This window comes from Brienomyrus brachyistius, chromosome 15 (assembly GCF_023856365.1).
Source record: "Brienomyrus brachyistius isolate T26 chromosome 15, BBRACH_0.4, whole genome shotgun sequence".
NCBI classification, from domain to species: domain Eukaryota; kingdom Metazoa; phylum Chordata; class Actinopteri; order Osteoglossiformes; family Mormyridae; genus Brienomyrus; species Brienomyrus brachyistius.
The window spans coordinates 8,868,203-8,896,091 of record NC_064547.1 but is presented as its reverse complement, the minus strand read 5'-3'; the positions used below and the strand labels follow the sequence as shown (position 1 = coordinate 8,896,091).

The window sequence follows — 27,889 nt, the reverse complement described above, 5'->3', positions numbered from 1 at the left end:
TTTTTCTGGCTCAACAGTACAGCATGTTCTCATCCAAATTATGCTAAAATTAAATTTATTAAGTGGGGGAAGATATATGTTCTTAAATCACACCATCTGTCTTCTGAAAATAACTGGCAGATATGTGCAACCTCGTTTCTTCTCAGCGACTGATCAGTGTGTGGGACAACCATCAAGTCTCAAGGAGTTTCTTGGCGTAGCCCTTTGTGTTTTTCGTGGAAGATGTTTCTGAGTTTGTTTGTATTGAGGATTTGGGGTGGGACTGATTCTAAAACGTGAGTAGGTCAGTCAAAAAAAAAAAAGAAACGTCAACTTGATGCTAGTATCAATCTACACACAGCGTTAAAAAAAAAATGGATTTGCTGTTCAGAAAAGTTCGCCAAAAGCACTGTAGCTGTGACTGGCAGTGTGCAATGCTGGGTGTGGAGTCGTTTCTTTTCCTTCCGTCTCTCTGAAATTAATTTTTTCGGGTTTCTCTCACAAAACAAGTGTGCCAATGTGGATTTTCCTGGAAACAGGACAGTGAGAGGTAGTTTGGGGAAGGAGAAATAAACAAAGAAGTGTGTTTCCTTTGTGCAGACTGTATATCATGGGATTTTTAAAAGCAGAATATTTGTAAAATTATTCTGAGGGTTTTTTTGCTGCCTTACTGTATGTCCTATTGTATATACAGGGCTTTTTATCTTTAAAGGGTAATCACACCTATGAATGTAAGGGATTTTTTGTGGTTGCATTCTGTTGACCTTGCTAAATGTACTTCATATTTTCAGGGTTGTATATGGGGGATTGAATATCTATCTAATGTTTGTTCTGTTTGGGATTTAAATAAAATGACTATTTTTTTTATTTTCACCATTTCTGGGTACTGGGTACATGTGTTGGGTTGCTAAATGTTAAAGTGCTGCTAAATGTTTCCTGGAGTCTCCCTTCACTGTCATGGAGAGAAAGTTGACAATCCTATGGGCCAAAATAGAGTTTGCCTAACATTAGAGTAGTTGCATCTTAAAAGCCACAATCCTGATGGATCACAATACCTTTTTCCCCCAAGGATGGTCCTCACAATGTTACACACTAAGAAGAAGGTGCAACAGAGATGCTTGACTTGGGGATCCATCCTTTCTCTCAATCTGTTGAGATGGTTTGTGTAACAATGTGCAATTAGCAAACAGTGTCACAGCCACTCATTTTGTTATATGCCATGTAGATAAGTACCATCCCCTTAAACTCTTTATTATTTATTTCAAGTTGGTTGTTCGTGGTGAACCTGGCTGGATTTATTTTTTGGTGTTAAAGGAATACTTCTTGGGAGGGGTGTCAAATAATTCGCAGAAAATGTGCCCCCCATCCAATGTGATGTGATGAGTTATAAAAGTTTGGCAGGTCTTGGCCAGTTTGTGAAGGATTCTGTTAGACCTGATGCAGAAGGGGGGCAATTATTGCAGACTGAGACTCTTCTCTGCAATAAGGCCCAGGTCTACTGGTGAGAAATGGACCAAGTAACTCAAATGATTGATGAGTGGAAGTACATGGAGCATGTGAAGAGGTAGTGTGCTGTGGAGAGCCAGAGGCTGCCTGCAGCTCGCAAAGTCTGGTTTTTGAGAGACTCTAATCCTTCTGCTACCCCGACTGAATACCTGGTTGCTCTGGACAATGTGTATGGCATCACCGAGAGTGGCGCTGACCTATTTCTGAGTTTCTGTGGCACACTCAGGAAAGAAGCTGTCAGATTGTGTATAAATGCTATTGAATTCTGTAAAAGGGATGCGTTTCCTGGGAGGATATTGACAAGATCAGATTAAATCAGTTTCCGAGAGGAGTATAGCCATGTGACATTACTGCCCTAAGGTGCAAGGTTACGAAGTGCAACTGTAACCCTCCTGCGTCTTCTCAGTCAATGAAGGAGATAAGGGAGGAGGAAGCTTGCCCAGAATCCTGATGTAGAATGAATCATCAGTGGCCTCTATACAGGCCGACTCAGATCATCCTGTTCATATCAAAGAATTAGTGGGATTGTGTAGAGAGCAGGGGCGGATTGGCAACATAAAGCAGGCAGGGAATTTGCCTCCAACCGGGGGGGGGGGCTTTAGGGGAATAGCCCCCCCCCCCCTTCTTATTGTTATCTTTAAGTTATTGTATTCAATCATTAATCCTCTTCAGCAATCGACACGCCAAGACCAACATGCTGACATCAACCAATGGGTTGGGTGCCCCTGATATTTCAGCTGTATAATATATTGTGGATAGGGAACAAAGACTGACCCACTAGGATAATTCCCAAACTTCCTGATGGCCAGTGTGCACCTGGTAGAGAGGTACAGAATCTGACACCATAAGTATGCTAACTCATGAAGTCACATGAAAGTATTCAGTTAATAAAGAGGACACCGACTAACTGGGCCTGACCTACCCCTGAGCCACACATCAATTTCCTCTGTTAAACACAATTGCTGTTGGCAGTGAGGGAATATCTTCTGTGGGTATCAATGAGAATTATGTAGGTAGGATGGACATTTGCTTCCTCGTTATATGGGACAAGAGGAACGTGAAACTGCAGCTTAAACTGGGGTAAACCAAAGCCCACTAGGGTAAACCAAACTATCACTGGAGCAACCACATCCTGTACAGTTGTGCACATTCTACGCATAACACACTTCATGGATCCATTAGTGCATAGTCAAGAACAAGTGTTGAAGTTCATGTCGTATTTCTTAGTAAATCACAAATTGTCGTTGTTTATCAAACCATTTACCAGAGACACTGGTGCCCCTTTAGCCCATAGAAAATGAGAAAATATGAGGGTATCATGAACCTAAATATCCTTAATACGGCAACTTACAGGTGTAGCCAAAATGAGTTTGCTGGATGGATTATGGGAGTGACACATAAGACAGTTGCCCTAACCTTGGTTTGGCCAGGTCCTCCAGTAAATAAGAAGGTTACCGTCTGAGTTAGCTGGTAATGTGTATACATTTACGTGTGTTGTAAGGTTTCTCAGTGCTCCTATGACGAAGCAGGGCTAGTTGATGAAATCTGTGACAGTGGGTGTGATGTACTGATAGATTTTCCTAAAGTTCAGCCTGTAACCATTGTCCTTCATGGGACAAAATATATCACCACAGTAAGGAAAACCTGGGACTGCTCTTGCAAGTCTTTATGTAGCTGATATGGACTTTACAAACATGGCAGCTCCCACTGAATCGTCCAGAGGTCTGAGAGTTGCCAGTTTTGAATGTGGAGATTCTCCCATCCAAATAATTATGGCTATGTGGGAAAATGGACATTTGGGAGGATTTGTTCTCCTGTGGTTTTGGAGCACAATTGTCCAGCATATTGTAATAACTTAACAAAATTAAACAAATTTTCATGACACATTGCGGTGTTATACATAATGCATTGTCACACATAGAGTAACAACTGTAATAAATGTAATAACACTGCATTATGTAATAACTCAAAATGTAACAAATTTTCATTAGATAAATTTATATTTATCTATATTTAAATTTTTATTGTATATTTTCAGGGGTGCATTTTCAGAAAGCTTCATGACGATAAATATTTTATCTTGTACTTAAGATCATTCACTGACTAATGAGAGTTTCTCAAAACCCTTTTAACTAATGTAGTTCGTAACCTCATTCATAAATTAACGAGTGATTCGACCCGCTTGTTTTCTATGTTATTCTATATTTGAACTTTTGCCTGGTATTCTATCACGGAGACACAGATGTCACCCGAAATGGATCACAAAAGCCATGCTGATGCTCTTTTACTAACAATGCATTATAATAATGATGATGATACTGATAATAATAATAATAGTTAATGTAGCAATGTAAAATAATAATGTAGGCTATAAATTTGTCTAAATGCATTATGTGATAAAAATTTGTTTCATTTTCTCAAGTTATTGCATAATGCTGCGAATTTACGTAATGCGTTGTTACATCATGTATTCCTTTAAGTTTAAGAATCAACCTAGGAAAGTTAGTGTGTATGTGTATCACTTAGCTAATCTGTGTTTTGTTTGTTATTTTGGCCTGGGTCTCTCCTGAAGCTTAGCATTGATATTGTACGCTTCATTTGTTGTCTATAATTATTGTAAAACATAACACTACCTCAGTACTTTCACCTAAATTTATTCTGGTGTGATCTAACCCTTGACCGGGTTATAATAGCCTATATATTTTAATATTAATGTTTTATTCTGCGGAGGACACTGGGACGAGCTTCCCTTTCTGAAAAAGCCTTATGCCAGTTGGTCATGCTGGGCCCCAAAAGATGTGGTCTACTGCCAAACCATTATACTGATCTGCTAGGAGTACCAGAAACAGCTGTACAGAAACAGCTGTGCCCAACGTTTATGCTGTGTGACTAGCTTAGACATTAGCAAACTGTTTCAGCAGAACAAAAATGAGATTCATAAGACAAAAAGAGATTATATTACTGTTGGTGGTATAACTTGTGACGTAGAGCAGGGAGGCTCTGCAAAGGCGTGGACATTGATCAGTAAAGATCTGTCATTTTGTCTCCAGGAGTCGGAGCATTCGTAGATGAGGAATGGAGCCTTGCACCAAGTCATTAGGAGCCCAGATCAACCCTGTCTGACAGAAATAGTTCTGCCTGCTGAGTACCAGGTCATTCTCAAGGATTTACATAACAATATTGAGCACCTAGGCTTTGATTAGACATATAGTGCTGTTCAATGAGGGATTGTTTCTTCTGGGCATGAAGGGTGGATGTTGAGAATCACTGTGAAAACCATAGGGGGTGCATCTCTTGGAAGTGGCACCATCAAAACTCCTGAGCAGTGAGAAACCCTGTGATTTGGTCTACATGGTCTTCCCATCCATTGATTCCAATAATAGTGGCATACAAATCTCTTGGACATCACAGACCATTTCATGCATGTTCTTGAAGTGTATCTGTCCAAAGGTCAAAAGGCTGCGAAGGTCATTTGTGAGAAATGTTTTGTGAACTATGGACTCGGAAAGCAACTCTGACCAGGGCTTTGATTTTAAAGCTAATTAGATAGATGTGGATGCTCATGGGCATCCAGAGGTCATCGACATCTCAATGTCACCGTCAGAAAAACCCTCAATCTCTAGTATTTTACTTAGACTCTGCTTGATATGCCAATAGTGTCAGTATGGACCTTATTTAGTCCTGCATACAACTGCACTAAGAATCAGGCCACTAGTCATTTGACATACCGGCGCGTGTTTTAGAGGGAGGCAAGGCTACTAGTTGATCTCTATTTTAGAATGTCAGTTGATTATAGTACATAAAACATGTTGAAAGGTTGAAAAAGGACCTCAAATCAAACTTGCCCAGCAGTCGGCTAGTGATGAATGATGAATGTTGGCAACAGGTTTGCTGTGATGAATAGATGAGGTCTTCAAATCAGGGACCCAGGATTGCTTAGCAACCTCTGGGGTCCCAGGAAAGACAGGCTGGATGATTGATTGGATTCCCAGCCATATGTTGTAGCGAAGCAATTCTTGAATTTACCAGTGTTGACTTTAAAACCTGAAAATAGAGGAGGCCCTTCAAGGACTCCAATATAACCAACATTCTGTCCATTGGTGAGCTTGTGAAATAAAACAGTAGCATATCATAGAGTGACAATATTGCATCCTCTAGGTTTCAATTCAAAACAGGAAGTGCTGAAATTTTTCAAAATGTGACAGATGACAGTGACGTGGGATTAGGCTCCCTGAAGTAGGATCAAGAAGAGAGGGTCATCTCACAGGTAGAGAGACTCAGCAAAACGTCATCCTCAAAAAGTGAGGCAGAAGAGGATGTGCAGTTTTCTTCTTCACCGTTTGCACCTAGTTGTATTTAAGGGGGGAGATAGCAATTCAGCCTACACAAAGATTAACCTTTGACAGAGAAGGAAACCTCCTACCCACACACCTATGTTACTGTTACTTACGTAGATCTTAGTCCACCTAAGCAGAAACACTCCAGGAGTTGTCTACCTTTCCTAAGTAGCAGGGTATCTGAACCTTGAAGATAAAAAGCTATGTGCTGCTGGATGAGGAGCTGTGATTTTTTCTCTGTCTCTGATATACCTTTTCTTGGATCACTCCTTTGACACATCAAGAACATCAACGTGGAGAGTGGACAACGAGAGGTATCTTGGGGAAAAGGAACAGAATCCAAAGTGTGGTTAATTTATGCATAAATATAAAGGTTAATATTGTGGGGTTTTTGAAGCGGATAATTAGTAAAATTATATTGAGTGTATTTTCTGTGATTACAAGTGCATTTATAGGACTTGTTGCTGTTAAAGGGAAACCACATCTATGAATGTTTGGGATTCTTACTAGTTTATTTCTCTTGACCTCACTGCATTTCCCTGACCTACATTTAGAGTTGTTTGTGTGTTTGGGGGATTGTATTTCTAAACACATTAGAGTAGTTGCTCCCTTAAAAGGCATAACCCCACACCCTTGCCACACCCAAAGGATCTCAAATTTTTTTCGGATATGAGGCACAACAGAAAAGCTCAGCTTAGGGTTAGTTACTGTATTTGTGTTCATATATTTTTCTGCTTTGGTTGGGTTTCAACACATATGTGACAGTCAGGTCCACTTTAGTGTGGGCTGAAAAACATCATTTTAAATGCATAAAACTCTGTTACCATGTCAGTTTTTATATCAATGAAACAGAGCATTGAGTCTTCATTTTTTTGTAATTTTTTTCAAATGCTCAGTATTAGGAATGCTGTTTTTAAGTATGTTGGCTACACATTATGAACATAGACAGAAACTGACTGCGTAAATAGACTGAAAAACAGTTATACTCATGAGGATTTATATAAAAGTTTTAATCCATAACATTTCAGGTCAAATGCCAAAACTGGACATCTGTTTCACAGAAAATAAACACCCTTTGGAAACAGGGAAGATACAAATGATCAAATGTTTCTGCGTAACAGAGCACTGTGTTGTCAGACTTAGATTATCATTTATACGTAATACACAGTGTATGGTTTGGTTATTATTTAAAATGGATAATTAAATCCTTTTTCTATACCTGTTTGTCGTATGCAGGGCCACAGGAGTCAGGATCCTATTTCAGAATCTCTGGGTACAAGGCAGGGAATAACCCAAGATGGGATGCCAGTCACAGGGCACACACACACGCACACACACACACACACACACACACACACACACGTGCACACACATGTCGGGTATACCTATCCTTATGGGGCCCGCTCATTCACTTCTATGGGAAAAATGCTAACGCTAACTATGACAACCTTAACCCCTACCCAGCCCTAACCATAACCAAGCAAAATACAAGTGTTTTTGCATTTTTAGTTTTTGCATAGCAGTCACTGATTTTAATAAAATAACGGATAATTATAAAGTTTTGGGGACATTGTGTCCTCATAATGATCGGTATACCCACTCGCACGCACACACACACGCACACCATTTACCATTTACCACAGCCATGACACAGCAAATGTAAGACTATGTGAATTTAACTAACCAAAAAGGGAACAGCATTTGTGTGCTGGTAATATTCTTTTGAAGATTAATATAAATGCATCTGACTACTTATTTGCACTTACTTCTTTCAGTTTTATTGATGTCATTTTCTCGATTTACCAAGTAGTAATTATGCCTAGAACTATTTATCTGTTTATTTAAAACGTTGTTCATTGTACCTTTCCTTTTCCATTACTTAATAGGAAATTAATGTATTTTCAGTGGTTATTGAAGTGAGCCTTTTGGGATTCTTGTAAAACCATCTAAAGTAGCATTTGCTTGTCCCTTATCTTCATATTTGCTGGTCCTCTTCTTTTCGCAACAGACAGAAAATTTCTCACTTGACAGTTTGAAAAAAAATGTAATTGAATTCATGAGCAGCAGATGGTGCTATGGGTGCTGACCCCAACAAGGCAATTAAAATGTGATATTTATATATAGGATTATTTATGGCCCTTGATCAAAGATTTTTAAAGATAATAATTAGTAGTGTTTCTAATCATCTACAATGTTTCTTTAATTAGTTGCATACAATGGAATTTTTAACATGATCTATCAGCCTATACTAATATTGGGATCAATAAGAACTTTGAGGAGATTGCGCTGAGAACTGTGGCCATTTAGATGGGTAAATCATCCAGATTTAGCAGCTAGTATTTTGCGAAACGGTTAGTAATATACAAATGCAGGGTTATATCAGTGGCTGCACCCGTGAGCAATCCAATCCATATCCCTGTAATGAATAAGCACTTGGAAGAATGAAGGGATGGATGGATGTTTGTCTTTTTTCAATAAAAAATGAAACTAAAAGAATAACACCATTCAATTGTATTGTCATGCGCTGCTCAAGACTGAGGTTACAAGTGAATGGCTTGGGTAGAACTAAGGTTTGTGTTCGTTGAATGAAAATCCACTTTGCTTAGAAAAAAAGGATTTCTGATCATGGTATCTAATTGTATATTTGTTTGTTGGTTTATTCATTTATATCCATCCATCCATCTTCTGTACCCACTTGACCTATTCGGGGTTTTTTTTTTTAGCTACTGTATGGACACAAAGCAAGGAACAACCCAAGATGGTCCGCCAACCACACTAGTGCAAGCACGCTACTCACCCACACTTATTTATTTATTTATATATTTATTATTATGTCTTTTAGCAGTGTTAAAAAACCATTAATGTCATTATTGTCAATGAGTAGTTATTGCTGTCATAAACACCTGAAGCCATGTGCCCCCCCCCCCCCGTCTGCAGCAGAGTGAACTTGGCTTGCTAAGTAGGCTGCCCCTCAGTAGATGGCCCCCCCGGGCGACCAGCTATGTCGCCTAATCGGTTGACTGGCACTGATTGTTATTTGTGCATGACTCAGGATCCGTGCAAAGCAATTGAAGTGATCATTTTAAAAAACAGCTGCATGAAATCTACTGAGTGACTCAGACTGATCATCAAAAATAGCTTCTTTCACCCAGACTATTCCATCTTGCCTTCAGGCACGGCTCTGTTTACCAAGTGTCTAACAAACACGTCTGGATTATTAACTTTTTGATGCTAAGATATCCAGCCATAATATAGATGATACCACCTGGAAAACGTTTATAGTCATTAAAGGGATGAAGTGAATATTCTGATTACACCACCGTGCTCTAAATGGAATCCTTTCATTTCTATGTATAAGACACAATTTCTTTTTTTTTTTATCTAAAACTAAAAAGCAATAGTTTGAAGTCAGAGATACATGGGAGCATGTCAGGAACATTGAATATTAAGTATAAAACAACAGTTTATGGCTACATCTTAAATTTCAAGATTCAGTGAATAATACTGAATTCTATGAGGTGAACATTGAAGTAAAATTAAGAGAGACTGTACTGTACATGGTTCAGAATGTTCAGAATATGTCGTTTATATTTATTGATCCTGAGCATTCATTATAACTGAAAAAGCAGCACCTACGGTATAATGGTGGAACATGTGACTGGGATGACAAAAGAATTTCTGAAATATGTCTTAAATTTTGACTTTAATCACGAAATTAGCTGTGAGATTAACGATGAAATTTCAACTTCAATTCTAAAATTTCAACTTTAATGTTGAAAGGCATTTTTTTTTTCTTTTCTGCCGCCCTAATACGCTTCCGTAAAAAGCAGATGCTCTACAGAAACTATTTTCTGGTGCTAGAGAGCTGCTTTTATCTTTGACCTCCTCAAATACTCAAACGCATTTTCGCTTCTTCAAATGACTAGCAGTTTGTGCTTGTACCAAGCTCAAGACCTTGGTACTTGCCTACAAGGCTGCTGAGGGAACAGCACCACCTTAGCTACTGTACAAGATCTCATCAAACGCTACATGCTTGCAAGGTCATTAAAGGAATAGTGTTGCTTTATTATACCCCTTTACATCAAGTTGTCTGACAGCTCCATGTCTGAAATGCTGAAACTCAAAGCTCTGTATGTTTATGACCTTGACACAATGTTGTGGAATGATTTCCTGAGTTTTTTTGTCCGTGTGGCTTCAGTACGTTATTGCAGATGAGACTGTTTGATAAGTTTTAATACAATCAAATAGTAATTAAACATGTTACTGACGGACAAGTAACTTAAGCATGTAAATAATTACTCCTCACTGGTTATAGAGTTATTATTTATGTCATTGTCAGATGTCAGTAGATTCATTCATTTATTAGAGTATTCATATTTTTTTCATAATAAAATGATGACCATGAGTTATAAACAAACAAAATGTATTCATAAACATGCAGACTTAAATAATAGCTTTTCGTAATAGAATTAACACTTAAATACAGTAAAATATAAAATTTGCTCTACGAGGGCAGTAGCCCAACCAATATGGAGTGTGGTGCTGTTTGCCAGCGTCCATTGCAGAAACCATATACAGTATTCACTAACTGTAGTTGAATTATGATGTGACCAAACTGCAGTAATGCTAAGTCATAGTGCATAATGTCAGTGATGGAAAATGATGTTTTGTTTTAATCTTGATTATACTCAATAGCTTCACAGATATTCAAAATGATGGTTTAAGTTTTTACATCTTTCAGAGTTTCGACCATAAGATTACTGGGAAGCTGAGATGGCCTGTAATATGATTTTCCAAATATTGTTGCAAGCCAAAACAAATTCCTTTACTAGCCACATAATCAACAACTTACTGCCTGGGGAATCCTGATCTATGAATTGCAAAACAACTTTATATAGGTTTTATGAGATTAAAAAATGAAAAATCCTGTCTTATTTTCATTTTATCAAAATAAATGGCATTCACATCGATCCCATCTGGCAGAAAGCTTTACTGTGCAATGTTGAGAAGAGTGTTTAATAAGGAAAACCCCTTGGTAATGTGTCTTGTATCGTATTACACTTGCCTTCTGGCTTTCTTTGTCTTCTTCTGTATACGTCCTTTTTTAGATATTTTATATTTCAACAAATTGCACATTTATACCCCTTTATATCCCTTAAGCAATATGGTGCTGTTAAGTCAGAAAAGGCAAACTGGATCTGTCTGTGAATATTGATAAGAAGATAAAGGCTACATTTTATATATTAGTGGAACAAAACAGTGCAACTCAGGGCATGTAACTAACACGAGGAACAGAAGAAAAAAAGTTCATTGTTTCCATTAGCCACTGCAACCAGGCAACCTAAATTAATGAATGCAGTTATTGAGTCATGCTTTATAACTTAACAGAAGAAAAGTCAAACCAGGTATCGTGTGAAAAGAAGGTATATCTGGCTGCCATTTGATACCAGAACAAGAGAAGTACCACAAAGCAGGACAAGGATAGAAAAGGTTTAACACACAGTTCTGGGACATGTTTATTTCAGGTGCACTGCATGAGTGCTTTTTACAGTGCTGGAGACTGGCATGTGTGTGGAGTGGACACAAAAACAACAGCCATTGTGATTTACTTGTAAACTTGAAAAAAAATACTTCATCTAGCTGTACACTTGGTTCAACACCATGCTACGCTAGTTTATGTGACAAAAATGTGACAGAGAACAATGTTAGCAATATAAGAATTTTCATAATTTTATTTTCTTGATGTCCCATACTTTAACACATATTTATACAATGTAACAATGCTACAATGTAAAAAATTAGCAATGTACTTTGTGATTAAGAATCAGCAAGTTATAACAGTGGGACATTATAGTTGTATATACATATTTCAGTATAAGACAGTCGTTTTCCTTTAGATTTCATTTCATTATATATTCAGCTTTTGGGCCGTACCATTTCGATATGACTGATATCACTACACTGCTAATTGACCGTGCAGGATGCTGAATTGCTAAGCTGGTCCCTGGGATATTTCCTGAGAAATCTGTGCTATCTACTGTTTTCAGGGCTTCCCTGCTTCTGGTGTCTGTGGACCCTCCCAACATGGGTTGTCACAGACTGTTAGAACTAATAGTGACCTAGAGCAACAATGAAGGATAACCAACAATAAGCCCTGTTAAAATGTGATAACAAATCTATTGTCTGAAGGACTGATTGAAATCTTATCTATTAATCCACCATCACCCTGACTGAGGGAAAGACCATACAAACTTTATAAAGCATCCCAAGGCTCTCCAAATACCATTGACCTCACCTAGGATTAGTGATGCTTCACCTGGGTTTGTCTTGGAAACGTAATCACTCCTCAAAAAAAAAAGAAATAAAAATAGTCAAGTATTCAACTGATTGTTAGAACGGTATTCAAGTAATGTGTAGGAAGATTATCATTTCTAATAACTGAAGGTTTTGTTTCATGTGAACTTAAATTAATGAGAAATGAAAAAAGCTAAGGGGTAGGACAGGAGCATCAAATCTTTCAAAGGTCTTACACTTTGTTTTGAAGGTCAGAGAAGCTGTGATGTGGACCTTCACCGGTGAATGATACTGTTTAATTAATCATTTCTGGACTAACTACAAATATGTGCCTGGATATAAATGGGGAAAAAAGACATTTTTTTGTTTTCATTTTATACATTTTTAATTCAGAAATGATGTAAGAAAATACCATACCTGGCTGAAGAGACCATATTCTAACCTTGAATCTAAATGATTTAAATGTTTATAGCTGAATTCATTATACATACTGTAAATATGAAATAAAGTCTCGTAAACTGAAATTTAATGACTAAAGAAGAAAATGGAACTTATTCTATTAAAATATTAGGACATCTAATTAATAACTTGGAATATCTCTGGTTTGTATCTTGTGCTCAGCAGAGTAACCACATCTATGTCAGGCAGGTGAGCGAAGACCTCAGCTTCCTGAAAATTGCTCCAGAGGCACTAGCTTAACAGTTGTCCACTTCGGCCACAAAGCTGGCAGGGCAGGACTTGTGAGTATCGTCACCAGGAGTGCTGATGGAAATTCTGGGCTGATTATACTCCACACCGTCTGATTATGCTCCACACCGTCTGATTATACTCCAGCCCATCTGATTATACTCCACACCCTCTGATTATACTCCACCCCATCTGATTATACTCCACACCGTCTGATTATACTCCAGCCCATCTCATTATACTCCACACCGTCTGATTATACTCCACCCCATCTGATTATACTCCAGCCCATCTGATTATACTCCACACCGTCTGATTATACTCCACACCGTCTGATAATACTCCACCCCATCTGATTATACTCCACACCGTCTGATTATACTCCAGCCCGTCTGATTATACTCCACCCCGTCTGATTATACTCTAGCCCATCTGATTATACTCCACACCATCTGATTATGCTCCACACCATCTGATTATACTCCAGCCCATCTGATTATACTCCACACCGTCTGATTATACTCCAGCCCATCTGATTATACTCCACCCCATCTGATTATACACCACACCGTCTGATTATGCTCCACACCATCTGATTGTACTCCACCCCGTCTGATTATACTCCACCCCGTCTGATTATACTCCACACCATCTGATTATGCTCCACACCATCTGATTATACTCCAGCCCATCTGATTATACTCCACACCGTCTGATTATACTCCAGCCCATCTGATTATACTCCACACCGTCTGATTATACTCCACCCCATCTGATTATACTCCACCCCATCTGATTATACTCCACACCGTCTGATTATACTCCAACTTTTGTAGGACCCCTGTCACTAAGGGGTCCCTGGAATTGTTCTAACTTCCCCCCAATTACAGCGCCCCCCTGATCGTCACACCCGCCCGTAGATTTTCATCGTGGGGAACACCAAAATATGGGCGACCCGTGGCAAAGATGGTTCCAGTAGCTACACTGCACGGTGATATAAAGCCACCTATACTAGCTAAAACCATTCTCTATCCCATAATAACTTAGGCTTCTTTGTTGCTAGAGAGGTAACTTTGCCATGTTTTGATCCATCTGGTTCCTTCCACTCATGTCCATTTCAAAGGTCTGATACGTTAGGGTGCTTCCCGACAAAATGCCACTGAACCTCACCCCCATTTTTTAGATGGGGGGGGGGGGGGAGGCATTTAGGGTTGAGCCTGGCCAGATTTGGGCAGCCCATCTACCAAGTGATATTCCATGCTATTCTACTTATTTGCCGATGACACAATCCAAAACCTTAAGAACAGGTGACATCATAACGATAATGATCATAATTTTACGTTACACTTGTAATGCATGATTTTTTTTAATTGCCAGTTAAAACTAAGTAATGCAGCATCTTCACTTGTCTTTCAAAAGCACAAACAAGGTCTTGAAATTAAAAGTAGTTGTAGGCTAATGGATCATGTTAAAAATATCTTTAATTCCTACCCACCAGAAGCCTTTTCAATGACCTCTAATACTCTTATAAAAGACCCAGTGTCACCAATTCCTTCCCTCTGGAGAAGAAAATGAGTTTGGGTGCTGTAATTTGTAGAAAGTTGACAAGTTTATTGTGTTGCGATCTGTGGGGCCTGAGTGATGAAATGACACAATGCAGTAAAAATCTGATCTGAAGGCATTTCTGTGCCTTGTTAAATCGAGACCTGCCCTTTCCTTGTCATACACTGTTAGATACCCATGTTCTAAATGACCTTACAGAGGTCTATTTTGTATAGGACTACTGTATGACTTACCCTTGAAAGAAAAAATGTATAGGAATTCACCAAAGTTTTGCTTACTTTATAAGAAACTTTTTAGAAACATCTGGCGAAATGAGGCTTTAAAACCCACTGTGGGTGGAATTAATATGTTTTGTGAATTACTGCCTTGTTTAACCAAATGGATCCTATAAAGTAACCAATAAGAAATTGGTTGAACCCACCACTTTGAAAAGTAATTCCAAGAAGTTCCACCTCCCAAGGGTTCCCAGAGCCTCAATTCTGTCATTGCTAATTTTCAGGCTTTACTAGATATGCAGTTAACCCGAATAGTTAATCTATGCAGTGAAATGTAGACAAACACTATGGAGAGACATCGACAAAGGGATTTCATTTAGTCAAGTCACTTGAAATTAACACTTCCCATAAGAAAAGCTATGGGCCATAAAAAAATAAAATAAAAAAAAAATAATGGCATTCAATACACTTACAAGTGTTTAAAAAACTGATAGTGGCTATATATTTTTGTGCTTTTGTCTTTTATAACCCATTTTTAAAAAATGGGTTTAAAATATAGAAGATATTTATCTAAATACCTTTTTATCTTATATAGAAAGCTAGCTGTCAAAACTCGTCGCTGTCAAACATGCAGCTATCTACTTGATTTGCAAAGCCTCCAAAATTGCCGGAGAGCAAAGGGCAGATTACATATGGTCTTCTGATTCACGTTCCTGCCAAAATTTTCACACTGCAGATCACATGGAACTAAGAATGAGAGGCTAACTGGAGGAGCAGCCTAACCCTCACTACAGGCAACACCAGACAATTTCAGGCATATAACAGACGTAGTGCAAGATACCCATCTGGATCACAGCAGAGAATTAAATCCTGCCTCTGTAAAACAACACTTCATTTAGTTGCTATGTGTCAAGAATTAGAAATGACCTGCTTTAATGACTAATCTGTGTTTGCGTAGAATATGTGAACTGACTAGAGCACTCAGTTAGTAGTCCTTGTTCCACCATTGTTGCCACTCAAATATCCTGCAGGTAGCTATAGGCCTCATGCTAAATAAATATTGACCTGACGTTGTCGGACTAGTTGAATCACACAAGAATAGCCAGACTTTTCATGAATAAATTAGATTCATTTAGTAGATGCTTAAGTATCTTATCAGTGCAACTTGGTGTCGTGACCAAGCGTGGTGCATGAAATGGGGAAGCAGGAGAAGAACATGACGGATCGGGGGAAACAGGAGCTGGGATATGGAAGAGGTAAAACTACACAGAGACTTCACAGATTTCAATCACAGAACTAGGGAAACATACTCGAACGCGGACTGAAATACACAGGATTAATCAGAAATAACACGAAACACCTGGTAAACGCGGGGATTCCACACGAGGTTAACGAGGGGGGCGTGGCAAGGATCAGACAAGCAGGGCATGACACTTGGATATTCATTTTGTTAAAATTACAAAATTGCTATATAACATAGTTATTTGGGATATAAACATTTGGGTATCATTTGTATTATATTTAATTATGAAATTTGGTGATTTGATGCCTTAGAAAATATATTTGAAAGCATCTGGAAGAGAATAGGAAAGTTGACATTGAGCTGGATAGATTTATGAATGGGAGATTATCAACTGGGTTGGTGGGTCTTCCATTGCTCTCACTGAATAGTTCTTCAAGCAAGAAAATCATTTGTGGCGAGCCTGAAGCTCAGAAGAACATGTCGCGAGCCACGGGACGCTGTGGGTATTGGTCCAGGTCATCACAAGACATTCATGCACACAATCACACATTATACTGTAGAGAGTTTTAAAGAGACCTAGACTGCATGACAAAACACAGCACCCACAGCAAAGCAATTACGCAAAAGAATATGTACACACATGTACAAGGAACATAACCACACAACCAGGAACATAAATCAACCCACCCCCAGCCCTGGACGTCTGAGGTACGGTACAGCAGTACCCACTCATTCACCGTGCCACCCCCAAAATATTGAACAGCTTTAGTTTAACTATGTATTAAAATAAAACATTTAACCCACGACCACAGCCATGGAGTAAACACTGGGGAGCCCCAAGGCTGTAATTATAATATATATTAGGCGGGGGAGGGGGAGGGGGGGTCATTATGAGCACATCTGAATATTGACGGGGGCGACGTGTCCCCCAAATATATAATTGAGGCCTTGATTTGACCCATTTAGATTCAAATACAGCCCGTCTATCAAAATACCTTTTTTTGTAAGGGAAAAAATGCTGAAAGTTTACAAATACAACCTATGCCAGCACTGCAAAAGATAAAGTGGCGTGTGACAGGGGGAGATTCCCCCCGTCATTAGGATGGTCATTTTGCCCCGTTTGGAGAGCGCCTGCAGACAGCTGTGCCTCTTATACAGACAGAGGGCTCTCAGCCTTTCTCCCAGCTAGGGAAGCGGGGTGTGCCGCACTAGGCTGAACTCGGTCACTTTCAGTAAGAAGAGTTTCAAACCAAACGATGGGACGCCCACGGCGCCACATGGTAAGAGCCGCACGTTTTAAGCTGGGACCCCTTGATTAAAACAAGTGCTTTTCCGCGAATTAGTTGCTGCGAATAAATGTCAGAGTAAAATTAGTTTTACGACTTTCGCTTTCACTATACACGAAAGTCGCCCATACTTTACGCTTCATTTGGCATTTGTTTGACGTGCGGTTCGCACTTTTTAAGGAGATTCACAATAAACTCCGGCAGTTGCGCACTTTCTATTCAAACTAATGCCACGTACGCTATTAAGTTTTAGAAAAGCTGAGGTGGCTGCCTACAGTTAATGGAAAATCCTCAGCTTTTGTTCACCGGGTTATAACTTGGCATCCCTCGGGTGTTTAGACCACCGTGAAAATCTGCCTTTTAAGTCCCCGTTCCCTTAACACTCTTTAATACGTTTATTTTTTAAAAAAAATAAAAAATCCGCAGCAACAAATCATGAATGCCAGTAACCAGGAAAACAACGAGCGAAAGTTATGTGCGATCACGGAAAGAACTAGGGATCACATGGCTCTCGGGAAAGTAAGGAAAGTTGGGGAATAGGGTGGAAGTTAGGAAGTGCACCGACAACTTGTATTTCGTCTATAATTATAGACAGCCACTACACGCTGCCTGTGATAGTTGATTTATTAGATTATTTTATTGTTAAACATATTGCTACTATTTACCGGTTTGTTTTTCGTTCTCTGAAAGGGTGACTTTGTTGTCTTTCAGTTCTTTAGTGTTGCAATGTGACGTTTCCTACATGTATAATTGCTTATGTTTATTACTGCACCTTAGTAACTATTAAAGAGTCGATGTCTCGCTGAAGTACAGCGCATGTTTGGTATTCCCGTTTTCCCGTGCCTGCGTGAATTAAAATGCCCTCCTTAGCATTTTCACATATTTCACTGGCACAGATTCGCAGTTGCTGTTTAAAATCCTGCTGTCTTAACCCTTGGAAGCACAGCGAATGCCATTACAACGCTTTTGTCTTATATCAATGACAGTATCCACCTCCCGTACGCCCTCCCGCTTGTAAAGATGTGAAATATAGTATAGGACACCACGGCAATCTGATTGCCGGTAACTTAATATCTGTGATTTATGGAACAAATGGTTGAGATGGCAAGTGTGGGAGTATGGGAGATAAATAAATAAAAACTCTTCTTTCTGCCACTGAAGTGTAAGTCAAAGTGCTATGTAATGTTGCCCACCACATTATTCAGTGTAAATCACTTCCACCTGCATTGTGGCCTTTTATGCAATAAGTGATGCATCACTCCTCTTTTGGAAATTGACAGCTATTAAACTACAGCTTTTTACTGGAATTTAGTTTAACACTTCTACTCAGCAAGAGCATCATTTTGGAGTGTGTTATTATTATTATTATTATTATTGTCATCGTTTTACATTTTGTTTAATTTACTGGCACTTCACCTACATTTCTGTTAATATCTAAGAAACTCAGGCCTAATCACGCATCAGCAGAGATTAGAGAATTGCCATTATAACATGCGTTAGTTAATTGAAAATTGGGAAAATATTAGCATCACCATATGTGCATGCAAAATGTGTGACTGCTGTGTTTAGGAACATGAAATGATGCTGCTGTCCTTGCTGCAATATTCTTGTTAAATAAGTTGTATGTGTTTTGGTAAATAAGTCGGTGCAGTTTTCTTGTTAAATAAGTTGTACGTGTTTCGATAAATAAGCCGGTGGCCCTTTCACAAGCTTTATAGACACGGCTCAAGGGAACATGACAAGATCAAATACCACTGTGTCGTTATACTGATGCACATAAGCATTGAATGCGGGGAGAGTGGGATGTGTAGAGCTACTGTAGGTGACATCGCTCTGGTATTCAAGGCAAGCACAGCATATGGTTGTCAAACATTGTCATAGGGTAGTGTGACATTTCTTACTTCCTGTAGCCCACTCGGGCACCCAAACTCAGAGAATATTTGTGAGCATTTCCCTGGGAATACATGCAAACATTCTCTTACGGTGCAAACTCACTAAGATGCTTGTGATAGCCTAACAACCTGCTGCATGTTTTTATCTTTGTTTTTGTATATGAAATGTATGTCAGAGAGACTTTCCTTAAGAAAACCAATGAATTCCAAAGGTAGTTAGAGAAGATCTTGGCACTTATGCAAAATTAGTGGAGAAACTGCTCCATATTGCAGAGAAATTGCTTTGGGAAGAGTTTACCCCACATCAACATGTGGAATTTATCATTTCTGATTTAACCAGATAATTATGCAGGGGTGTAAAGCCAAATGAACATGGGCAAATGAAATATATGTTAAATCCCACATCAATAAGGGTTTTGAACTGATAGACATGTATTCACTGTAGTCCTATGTTATTTTAGTTTTAATAGATAATTTTTTAAAGTTCCTCTCTTTAGTGATAGTTTGCTGTGAAACATGACTTTAGCTTTCCTCAATAAAAAGTGGTGAGAGTTAGGCTAGTTTGTGAACCTGAAGAGTGTTCTGTGTTCTTACTTTGTCTTTTTTTAATCTTCATTTTAGCCCTATGTATTAGACAATTTGGTAATTTCAATTCACTTTAGCATGTGTTTAGACTGTGGAGAGAAACTAGGGAACCTGGAGGAAACCGCACGACGACAGGGGGAGAACATGGAGAGATGGCGGGGATTTGGACCTTGGTCCCAGATGTGAGGCGATGGTGCAGGGCGCTGTGCCACCACGCCTGTAGGTTTGCATGTGTGCAGGAATTCTGTGAGTGTGCCCAATAATGGGCTGGAACCCCATTCTGGGTTATTCTCTTCCTTGTACCCATAACTTCTGGAATAGGCTTCGAACTGCCAAAGCCCTGCATAGAACAAGTGGGTTTATAAAATGGATGCATAGCTGGAAATCGATGAAAGGAGTGATAACCAATAGAAAGATTAACTAACCAATAGTATATGGCATAAGAAGAATGCCTTTACTGTCATTTTACAGGTAGTAAATACAAAGAAATTTCAGTCTTGACGTATCCTGCTTGTTCTCAGATGAGACACACATGGAGGTGGATATGTACCAATCAGAGCGGAGCTTTGGGTCTGACTGTGGGCTCAGTCAGCATCCAGGGGCCCTAAAGCAGTTGGAGTTAATTAAGGGCCTTTTTCAAGGGCCCAAGGATGATATGGCCATGGCATTTGGACCAGCAAACTCGATCTTGACACTTGGCTTTGGATATTATTTCTATTAAAATTTTTGTAAAAAGTCAATGTACTGCTGACAGTTGAACATAAAGCAAAGTTAAAGTAAGCCTTTTTCCAGACTTTAATCAGGTTACAAGTGCAAGGATAAGTTAATATATCAAACGAATTTAATAGAGCTAACATGATAGATGCACATTCAGGTCAGGCAAAACGGAGAAGTTTAATAGTGCAAGTAACACTGGATTGATATACATATAGGGACATCCAGATAAGGGCAGTGTGAAAGGTCGCTGATGATCTAAAATGCTGAAAAGTCACATTAAGTTGTAAAGTTTGAAATATTATGCCGAAACGTGAGAAATCACTTCTTAAGTTTTAAAATGTAATATTTTCAATTTTTTTTTAGCTACTGCATTTCCTCAGAATAACGCGGAGTCATCACGTTCAGTGCCGGTCAGGGTAAAAGTCGTGCTGTTAATGACTTTTGTTTTGTTGATTTATAGTTTGCTATTTATTATAGCTAAATGTCTTTTGATGTTTTGAATAATCTGAGAAAAGAGGGGTTTGATGCAAATCAAGCAGGGCTTTGCTGGGAATGCGCGCGGAGAATTGCCTCAGCACATCTGTTCCTGCTTTTATTACAACCTTCCCACATGCTACTAGGACGAGTAATAAGTAAGAGGCTTTTTTTAAATTTAAAAATGCCATGTTGTTGAATCTTTTCCTGGTAGGGAAGTAGTGTGTGTGTGTGTGCGTGCGTGCGCTTGCTTGTGAGTATGTGTGCATGTATGTGTGTGTTTGGCGTGTGTGTGTGCGCATGTGTGCGTGTGACTGTGTGGTTAGGCGTTTAAGGGGTCAGACCACAGGGTCTGCGGGCTGCATGTCGACAGTTGGATCAAACACACCCTACAGTGACTTAAGTGTACAGAAGTAGCAGGGAGATTAGAACATGCTACAGTTAAAAAGCCAAATGCTCTGTGTGTCCCAGTATGTTCAGGATGTACTGATAACATAAAGTTTGTCCTTAGGAATTAAGAAAAACTGCCTGTATGTTTAACTGTTTTACATAATTAGAAGATTAGCCAGAGACAGATGTCATGGTTAAACCAATATACTTTATGGACAAGGTAAATATTTAAGGGCTTTGGTTTGGTCAGATTTGGATAGAGACCTGGGATACTGAGAAAATGAAAGACTTTCCTGACTTAAAAATAATGTAGCAGGTGGTTTTTGCTTTTTTTTTGCATTTGTGGTGATTTTTGTATTTAGCATTGATTGAAGCACAGCCATGGGGCGGCATGGTGGTGCAGTGGTTAGCACTGTTGCCTCACACCTCTGGGACCCGGGTTCGAGTCTCCGCCTGGGTCACATGTGTGTGGAGTTTGCATGTTCTCCCCATGTCGTCGTGGGGTTTCCTCCGGGTACTCCGGTTTCCCCCCACAGTCCAAAAACATGCTGAGGCTAATTGGAGTCGCTAAATTGCCCATAGGTGTGCATGTGTGAGTGAATGGTGTGTGAGTGTGCCCTGCGATGGGCTGGCCCCCCCATCCTGGGTTGTTCCCTGCCTCGTGCCCATTGCTACCGGGATGGGCTCCGGACCCCCCGCGACCCAATAGGATAAGCGGTTTGGAAAATGGATGGATGGATGGATGAAGCACAGCCCAAAGCACAACCTAAATTATACAATTGTAAAAAGAAGCCTGCAAATGTGATCAGGATAAGTTATTAGAAGATGGATTTATGAATTATTAGATGAGATTAGATCTAAAGATCTCTTATTGCCAATTGTAAGTATTAATTACAAGGTGAGCTGTAACTGTAATGACAGGCAATTAGGAAAACCAGTTATCTTAATTTAACGATATTGATGAATACTCAAGCAAATCCATTCTACTGAAGCATTTTGGAGGAAAATTGTATGCCAGTTTACGTTTTTCATTATTGTCTGCATTTGTGTAAAGTGTTATTTTATCTTTTATTTTGAGCCCTTTAAAAAGATTTAAAAATAATAATGTACTTATTACCCTGTTTTTAAATACGGTTCACTCACTGCTTATTTTTGTTCGTTTGTAATTGCTGACTCTAATCTCTAACCTTTTAAAAAAAAATTAGAATCATAAATTGAGAAATAAAATTACAGGGCAGAGGGATAACATCGAAATGCATAATGCTGAAATGATTTATGACTGGAAATTTTGCGTTTGAGCGAATGTGTGTTCAAAGGTGGAGATGGGGGGGGGGGGGGGGGGGGAGGGGGTAGTAGTGAGGCTGTGGTGAGCTGTCCACAGGGGGCTCTAAAATTTCATAGGCTTTTAAATACTTTTTCCAGAACCATCTTGTGAGCTTATGGATGAAACTTTAGATCTCGACCATAATTGTTAATTTTGGTCTTGCAACTATTAGTATGCACAGCAAGCATGTTTGTGGAATGCAGTTAAATAGACTAAGTTATATATGTTAAATGAATTTGTTTTATTGCTGTGCCACAGAGTTATTCCGCAGGGCAACGGAAAATACTGACTTATCTGTGTAACCAGTTTCTGGATACACTATTGAAATCATAAAAAGCGTGTAAGTGTTGTTAGAGCTAAACTTAGGTGAGGGATGGTGGCCTCCCAGCCGGGTCTATATTGCCTGTGGCATCGCCGCCTCTGTGGAGCTGCTGGGGATTCCAGGCCGTGCAGATCACCCTGAACTGATGTTCACCTCAGGCGCAGAGGCACCAGAGCCTGCCAGAGAGCAGGAAACTCATACTGGGCTGGTACTAAGGGCCAAAACCAGTATCCAGGGCCCATCTTAATGAGCTAAAAACTCCGTTAACCAGTAACATCTAAAGTTTATATGATCAGACACTTACAGTTTTAAACATTTGTTTGAATTACTGGTTTGACTCCATTGTGAAATTGTGACATTCAAATAGAAGAAACTGTTATATTAAATGAGTCATGAGTTACTTATAAAAGTAGGACTTTAGTAAATAAGACAAACTTTCACAATGTTAAACCAAAAAGCTGTTTAAAGTAGGTTGTGTGTTCTCCTTAACAGAACAACCTTATAAATGTAACTTAGTGTGTGTGTGTGTGTGTGTGTGTGTGTGTGTGTGTGTGTGTGCGTGCAGCATCTCAATTCCCAGTCCAGTACTAGCAATACATTGTTTAAGCTTACAAATAACCCCAGACTAAAGATGGCAAGTTATAAAGCAGGAGGTGAAGCTTCTCAGCATTTAAAGAGACACTATCGGTGCTTTATCAGCCGTTTTTTTGCCCATGTCGATAAAACTGTGCCACCTTAATATCGGCTGCTTTTCTCCACCAGGTGGATGCGTAAACCAATAGCAGCATGGACAGCAGTACAGTGCCTGTATCTTTTATTTAAGGAACACCAGATTGAAATAATCTAGGGTAAGCAAGGTAAGCTTCAGTGCAGTATTAGGTGTTCAGTCTAACTTTAAATACTGAAATATAAATGCAGGTATACAGCTCTGTAGCGTAGGAGACCTGTAGATGAACACCTGAGAATGTTTTACGTTAAAAGCTATTTTGACAATTTATGAATTAATCATTGAGAAGTTAGTATTGAACCGTGCATTTATAACTGAAATATTCTTCTTTAGCAGTCTGAGTAAAAATATATATTCTTCATGGTGGCTGTTAGGAAAGCTGGACGTTCAGGGTCTGTGGGAAACCTCCCTGAGTGTAAAAGGGCTGTCATACCAGAGGGACTTGGTACCGACCTCGCCAGTGAGTTGTGAAATAGGAACCAGCAGGGGGCTGAAGTGAGTGTCCGTGTGTTTCACTGTTAAAAAGGTGGACTAGCAGCTTCACACTATTCTTTCTGCTTTCTTTTGTTGCTAAAATCATTAAAAGGGTACGTAATAAAGAGAAGATGTCTGTGTTCTCATCTTTCATTCTGCTTATTCAGAACTTAAAGGCGCTGTCTGGATGGATAGAAATAGGAGAGAAATTATTTATTTTTATATATATATATATATATATATATATATATATATATAATTTATTTATTTATTTATTTATTTATTTATTTAGCCAATGCAACTTATGCATGGGAAAACTGGACCCGTTTGGAACAGTGCACTGTCTGCTTGCTCCAGTTTTTCAGCACATATCACAAGGCCAAACCCCAAAATTAATTTCTAAATGTATTTACTATAGTTCAAGAGAAAGTTAAAGGGTTTTTGTTCATGTAAAATGCACTAAGTCACAGCAGCATTTTTTGCTAAAACAGTGGAAGAACAATGGGGAAAATGCCGATTAATTGAATTATTTAATTTGATTTATAGATGAACATATATAAAATGTCAGTAACATCTGAAATGACCTGGAGGTCATACATCATAAGGAATATATGATCCGGCACTAAAACAGTGCATAAAAAGGGTGTTTCATCCGATTACTTTCACAACCATGATACATTTTCAGTGACTGTCGTAAATTTTCTGTGTGAAACAGCACGTCATTTTTGCATCACTGCTACACTGTTTATAAAAGGCATCTGTTTTTTTTAAAATTATTTTTAACCATATATTATCGCGATTTAAAAGAATTAAAAAAAAAAATTACAAATTGTTTAAGCAGTCCCAAATACCATCTCCATAAATTTGACCTCAGCCAGCTTTCTTCAGGTGTGAAAATTATAACTTGCCAGGCACCAGTGACAACGTAAAATGGAAAAATGGCAGGCTAATAAAAGTGATACCTTGCGAAAGAAATTTGCTGGCCGATTTAACACTGCTTCAGCCAAGGTCACCCCCACCACTGATTTACTCTTTGCAATTTGCTGGTGGGGATATTCTGTTTGTTCCATTGTTATTCAGAATCAATAAAAAAAGTGTTACCTTATTATTCAATATGCCTCCTTATCCACACAGATAATATGCAAGTCGCTGACCTTACTTATTTTTGTACTGTAAAATGTGTCTTACTAAAGATATGTGAAAACACACCCTTTTGATTATACCGAATGCAGTGAATTGAAATGCATAATGCAAAAACTGAGACCCCCCCCCCCCCCGAGAAATAACTGGGAAAAATATTTGCATTACGATGCAATCTGTACCAGCTGATGAACTGCGTATGTTAATTTGGTGAAGTACTGAAAAATGCCAGTTTTCACCCTGTGTATGTGTTTTATGTATATATTACACTTTATGGACCAAATGTCCCCCACAATGTAACACAAACATGTTATTCTGACTTTGTGGGGACAAATCTTTTGGTTACTTACAGTTAAGGTTAGGGCTGGGTAGGCATTAAGACTGCCATTGTTGGGATTAGGGTTTTGCCCATGAAATGAATGGACAAGTATATGAATTAAAATGTGTGTGTGTGTGTGTATATATTGAAAATAAATTTGTGGAAAAAATGCATCATAATATTTTTGTAACAATATTAATGAATTATGGCAGTGATGGTATGAAGTTTTCAAAACGTTCACATTTGTTTAGTGTTTAATGAAATGTATAAAGGGAATTTAATATAATTTTTGTACAAAGATCATTCAAACAAATAATTCTTTTGACTATATATTAACTATAGCCATGTTTGCTTTCTAGTTATTAGATGTCTATAACATTTCCTGCTAGACCGTGGTGCCCTGAATGTAATAGAGTAGCTATGCAGGAACTTTGCGTGTTTGTACACATTAATTCTTGTTGAAGTGGGACAGGATTAATGTTGAGCAATATGTAGGAATGTTGGAAATACCATTAAATATACTGTGTAAAAAAGCTATCTGAAGAATTTCCTTCCATTACTGGGTAAAATGCTTGGATTTAATTCATGCTCAGTTATTTCTATGGTTGATGCTGAAATGTAACTTTAGCAAGGTGCCATTTGGCTGAAGTTTCCCTCGTTCAAGTCCTAGACTGCTAGTGACAGGATACAGGCTCACTCCCAGTTCTTTTCTGAATCAGCAGTGTGGGAGTGAATGAAGGGATTGACAGGCCCGGACAGAATATTGTCAACATCTCACAAAACATCTCAATATCCTCTGCATGCTACCATTTTAACTGTACAGAGGACATTAATGTGTATAAATCGAGGGACAAGCACAAGAGTACCAGGTAAATAAGGGTGTTTTGTCCTATTAAATCTCTCTTGGTCTACAATGTAGCCTATAACTGAATCATGTGGGATTGAAATCGGTACATTTCCCACCATCGTATTGGTGGGGCGAGATACTGTAACTCCCAGATTTGTGTATGCGACCATTAGTATTTTAGTTCTTGCCATGTCACGTTTTGTCAAATATGCCCTATTTTCTCATATACCAGAGTAATACCTGCTGCCTTGATCCTAGCGCTGACCTCCGATTGCTTTTACTGTCACTTCGAAAGTGGTAAGCTGTTTGGGTGTTTCTGAGCTACAGGGGTAGTTTTACTGATCTACTGAAGGAGGGCTGCTTTGGCCAAGGTTCGCACTGCCTCTCAGCCCAAAGGTGCCCGAGCAACAGCTGAGAGACGCTCAGGGGGGGACCAGGAAAATAATCCGATAAACTGTGCCCCTGGAGTGGGATTCCTGGGGATTTAGTAAGGATGCCCAGGAGGAGAAGTAATCTCTAGAGGTGGCCAGTCTGCTGCTTTTGTGGCTGTCGGCTTTATTTTTGAAAATTGAACTGTACAGATAGTAAGCAGAATAGTTGCAGCAGAGAATTGTGTGAACAAGAATACCGAGGCTTATAAGTTGACTTTAACTTTTCTGTATTGCTGGATTTGAGGATTGTTCAGTTTCTGGTTACAGATGTTTTTAACACTTTGTACAATATAAGTACATCATAAGTAAAATGGAGAATTTCTTTTCCTCGAACAATTTATTATTTTGAATATTTGAAATGGGTAAAATGATATTGTGTGTTGTCGACATGCTTTTCTTTAAATTTTGTAGTAACAGTGTATATTTCAGACATCTCACCTCTCCTGGAAGTTCCAGGAGTCTCCCGCAAATTGACAGCAGCTTACTGACACCCGCCAATGATGTGCAGTGTCCCGGAAATCTGCCGCTCTGCTATTCAGTGGCTGTAAAATTAGCCGGATAGAAGGTTTAACACCGGAACTCCACCCTATCCAACCGGCAAATTTTTCCTCCACCCCCCACCCCCAGTCCACGACAAATCAAGCCACCTTAAAAGCATACTTTTACTGCCACCCAACAGCCCGCCCCCCAGCCAGCACCAGACATAGTCGGTATCTAATTTTAATACCGTCATACTGGCCAGCCAGACTGATGTATACCTTTCTTTTAATGCCAAATAATGAAAATAATTAGAAATTTTGGGCAAACTAAATAACAGCTGTAATGACGAATAGCTTGTATTGTTAAATTTTTATTCTGTTGAATGATGAAGTGTTCCATATTTTTTGTGGCGATGGGTAGTAGGTTAGATATCTGTGTCCGTATGGGCGTGGGTTCAAGTCCAGTGGTAGGCAGCATAATCCTGTCATTGATGGGCCCTTAATTAAGCAAGGCCCTTAATTAACCCTAACTGTGCCAAGGGCGTTGGATGCTGGCTAACCCCGCCCTCTAACCCCCAGCTTTCCTCACCTCTAAGTCTCTTTGGACAAAAGTTCCTGCTAAATAAAGTACATGTAGTGTCAAAATGGCAAGAGTTTT

General features: G+C 39.0%; 1 protein-coding gene across 1 annotated transcript in view; it reads left to right on the top strand.

The window, feature by feature from the left end:
- Nucleotides 1-16,971: 16,971 nt before the first annotated feature.
- The window catches only part of LOC125708416 (inactive N-acetylated-alpha-linked acidic dipeptidase-like protein 2), a 210,567-nt gene continuing 199,649 nt past the window's right edge, over nucleotides 16,972-27,889 (top strand). The window contains exon 1 of the mRNA XM_048975923.1: nucleotides 16,972-17,104. The gene's annotated coding sequence lies outside the window, so the exon portion shown is untranslated. The remainder of the gene's footprint in view (nucleotides 17,105-27,889) is intronic.